The sequence below is a fragment of the Equus caballus genome, chromosome 23 (genome assembly GCF_041296265.1).
Source record: "Equus caballus isolate H_3958 breed thoroughbred chromosome 23, TB-T2T, whole genome shotgun sequence".
In the NCBI taxonomy this organism is placed as follows: domain Eukaryota; kingdom Metazoa; phylum Chordata; class Mammalia; order Perissodactyla; family Equidae; genus Equus; species Equus caballus.
In genome coordinates this window covers 38,524,310-38,528,828 of record NC_091706.1, presented here as the reverse complement: position 1 = coordinate 38,528,828, position 4,519 = coordinate 38,524,310, and positions in this window count along the sequence as shown.

Genomic DNA, 4,519 nt, shown 5'->3' with positions numbered 1-4,519 from the left:
GATTCATGTGACTAATATCAAATTAATATCAAATGCTCATAAGAATTTATTTTAAGTTTTACCTTCATATACTACTCCCTAAATTTTAAAGATCTTTCAGAGAAACATGAGTTAGTTTTTGCTATTGAGTAGGGTAAAATTAACGTTGAAGAAGGAATAAAACGAATTCCCACAGGAGAAAAAGCAGACAACAGTCTTCCAAGAGAAAGGGCAGTGATCAGGAGCCAGGAGAGTTGAAGAGGTGGAGAGCAGAGAGGGGAAGTCACAAATCCAGGTGGAGCAGAAAAGATTTTTCATTGGTAGTCAATAAAGAAAAGTTGGCTGAGTTGAAGTAGATGCTTCTAGGCAACCATTTGTTTGGGGGGGGAGAATAAGGCTAAATAAAGAACAGCTCAAGCTTTCTTCAATTTGTATGTCAATAAAACTCATCAAATCTCTGTGACTCAAAATGAACAAATGGTTCATGCAACAAAATGAAGACAGAGCAACAGGATGTCACCTAGTAAAACATTTCCATTTTGGAGGTGGCACAACTGAGGTGCACAGAAGGAAAGTAACTTTACCAAGGATGTTGATGGTGGAATCATAGCTTGAACTTTGGGTTCCTGACTTTCTGCCCATTATTCCTTCCACCACACTGAAATGTTTTTTTAAAGGTCTTCAGAACGCACTTGGGGCAGTACCCCCAAATCTAGTCTAGCACAGCAACTCTCAACAGCACTGAGATGTGCAGTATTTTTGCAGAAATAGCAGCATGGCCAAACAAGTAAGATACGACCAGAAAAAAGACGTGGACACACAAGGTGTGAAACACCTAGTTATTTATGCCTCTGGTGACCACCAAGAGGAAATCAATCAAAAAGCTGGTGAATTGTAAAGGCGCAGTTAGTTAATAAATACTGCATGTATCAATGTGGCAGGAGACATCGTGTAAAAAATTCAAAGGTGCTCAGATTACACATATAAGGAATATATGAAGACCACTTACTTTTTACTTTGAAAAATGCCACTGAACTTCCATAAAATACGACTTGCACTGAAGCAGTGCAAAAAGGAGAAAGCGGCACAAATTGGGCCTTTAGCACACTCTGCAAGTTTAGGCTGCCAAGGGACAAGGTACCTGAACAAAGAGAGAAGAGACCGTTTCATCCTATGGCAGCATGGCCACACCTGGCTCCTAAGGAAGCTGAGGTGTCCATACAGAAAGACAACAGTCAGGACACTCTGTGAGGAAGACAAATGCCGGCAGGGCCACTCTGGAAGATCAGAGGCCTCCAAGCTCGGCTGCTTCCTTGAGCAAATCCTAATTAGCCCAGAGAAGACAAAACACACTGTGTTTTCTGGACACACGCCCCAGGGAGAGAGGGATTCCTGGGTATATAATTAGGAGCAATTAGCAAGGGCTAGAGGGGAGGAGAATAGAATTCGGAACAGGCTTGATTGACTAATGACATCCCTGGAGACTTGTGGGAGGGGGGGCCCGCTTAGGGCTGCTCTGAACTGACTTCACAGTTGGCCCTGTGCTCAAAAGCTTGAGGACAGAGGGTGGGAAATCAAAGGGCATTTTCTTACTCATATTTACCAAATATTTTCTCTGTGAATTGTTTTAAACCTCCAGTTTCCAGGCCAGTCTTCTGACACAGAGATTTTCAATAATGTTTACTAACGAGGAAACAAAGTGAAGTGAAATAGTGAAGGAAATTCACACGTTTCCTGTGGGTCTTCGTCCCCTATATAAGTTGTGAGGGTGTCGGCAGAGGTGGAGCTGGCTACCTTTAGTTACGAATAAGGCCCTTCTAGTTGTCTTGTACTAGCCCCAAATAGCCTGTAAAACCCAGCAAAGGGAAACCGGGATGATATTTCTGTTTTGCTGGAGGATTCATTAGGTGTGATAAAAGATAATGGAGGTAGGGCCTCTTAGAGCCTGTGTAGACAAGATGCGTATGGGAGAGGGTTGGTTCAAATCCAAGATCTACTACTTACTAGCAAGATGACCTTAGGAAAGCTATTTGATCTTTCTGAGCCTTGGTTTGCTCATCTACAAAACACACCTGACTTATATAGAGTTGGTGTAGGAATTAATAAGAACATGTCCCCAACCGGCTATAGTGAACAACCTGAGACAGTAAGCTAATAAGTTCATTTGCCCAAATGTGTGTTTTGGAATCAGTTTGTCTTGGAAGGTTCACCAGGAAACTTCATTTCTAAAAATTAGACATTCTAAACCTGGGAGATTTATTGGGATTTTTTTATGACCAAGGTGGGCGTTTGGCAATGCCTCCTTTTAAAGATTTTCAAGTTAAAATTATTGTGGCCAGGCTCTACACTGTCAAACTTTGAGCCATTCATGCATTTTTTGGAGTATTCCTAATTTATTTTTTTCCATTCTTTTTTTCTTAATTGTAGTAAAATAATACATAACATAAAATTACCATTTTAAAATGTGCGATTCTGTGGCATTAAGTACATTCATATAGTTGTGCAACCATTACCACTATCCATCTCCAGAACTTTGTCATCTTCCCAGACTGAAACTCTGTGCCCTTTAAACAATCACTCCTCATTCTCCGCCTCCCCAGTTCCTGGCAACCACCATTCTACTTTCTGTCTCTATGAATTTTACGACTCCGGAAACCTCATATAAGGGAAATCATATAATGTTTGTCCTTTTGTGACTGGTCTATTTCACTTAATGTCTTCAAGTTTCATTCATGTTGTGGCATTTGTCAAAATTTCCTCCTTTTTAAGGCTGACTAATATTCCATTGTATGTATATACCACAATTTTTTCATTCATCTGTGGATGGACATTTGGGCTGCTTCCACCTTTTGGCTATTATGAATAATTCTCCTCTGACACTGGGAGTACACCTAATTTATTTTTTAAGAAAAAGGTTTAGCCCTTTTCATAGGTACTTCCTTGAGCTACCATGGATAATGACTGGATTGTTTTTCCCTTTAAACACATCATCTCCTCAGATTCTTAAAATCTCACCAAAAAACTGTCAGCCCTCACCCCAGTTCAGTCAGCTGTTGAAACATATGAATTTACAATTAACAAAAAAAAACTGAATGGCTGCATTCCAGGTACTTGTAAGAAAGTATAATCTGAAATTGAATGTGGCTCAGTATCCTTCAGAAGATCAGTTGAGACGCAGACTTTGCTCAATGAGAGCTGTTAGAAGCTTTACCCTTTCGAGTCTATCCCTAAATCAAGGCAGACCTCATCCCAATAACCGGGATGTATTGTTTAGCATCCACAGAAGTGCTCTCACTGAATTATGATTTGGTAAAAGGTCTACACTTAGCTTCAGTTTTTCTCACCTGAGGTTTTATTAAACTGTATTGTATTTACTGCACAGCTATCATGCAGTGTGTGATTCACTTTTTCATACTGTGCCCTCTTTAGGAGGATCCACAGAAGAAATTGTTCTTTGGTGGCAGTATCAGCTGTGCCTTCTTGGAACTACTGGTTTGTTTTTTTCTTATGAGCACAGAATTGTGTAACAAATTGTGTTTCCATCATTGCTTTGGCTACTAGGAAGCTTAGAAACAAACTTGCTACCCACCTGTAACAAAAGACATGGAAATGTATAACATGAATTTTGTGTATTAAAGTCACCTCTGGCTTTGTCCTACACTTACCATAATTTTCTCTTTGCCATGATTTTCTCACTTATTCCCTGTTGCCACTGTGTGTTTGTATAAATCAAGAGAGAGGTAGAGGATATATTTTAAAATGAGAATGTATCTTTCAAAATTCTTGGCTGCAAACAACAGAAACCAGTTCTAATTAGCTTGATCATAAATTAATTAGCTAAAAAAAGAATTCATGGGAAGACTATTAGCTGAGCTCACAAAATTATTGGTGAGGGTGGAGAATAAGGCTAAAAAAATAGGCAATGTTCTGTAGAAGCCAGGCGATGGGGACTACAGGCACCCACCTATGGAAAGGAAGAGTGGGGTAGGATGCTGCTGCCGGGAAGGGAGGGGAGAGAAGGCAAAGGAGAGGAAGGAAAGGGGAGAAGGGAAGAGAGGGGAAGAGGAAGGATGGGAGAGGAAGAAAAGCAAAACAAAAGAGGGAAAGAGTTCTATGGAAGCTTCAGGAAGAGAGCTTTTTTTTTGTTAATATTGAGGTCACATTGATTTATAACCAATGTTATATAAGTCTCAGGTGAACCTCATTATATTTTGATTTCTGTGTAGACTACATCATGTTCACCACCCAAAGACTAATTACCATCCATCACTGTACACATGTGCCCTCTCACCCCTTTCTCCCTCTTCCCTCCTTTCTTCCCCTCCAGTAACCACCAATCTAATCTCTGTTTCTATATGTTTGTTTGTCATTGTTTTTATCTTCTACTTATGAGTGAGGTCATATGGTGTTTGACTTTCTCCATCTGACTTGTTTCGCTTAGCATAATACCCTCGAGGTCCATCCTGTTGTTGCAAATGGCAAGATTTCATCTTTTGTATGGCTGAGTAGTATTCCATTGTGTATGTATACCATATCTTCT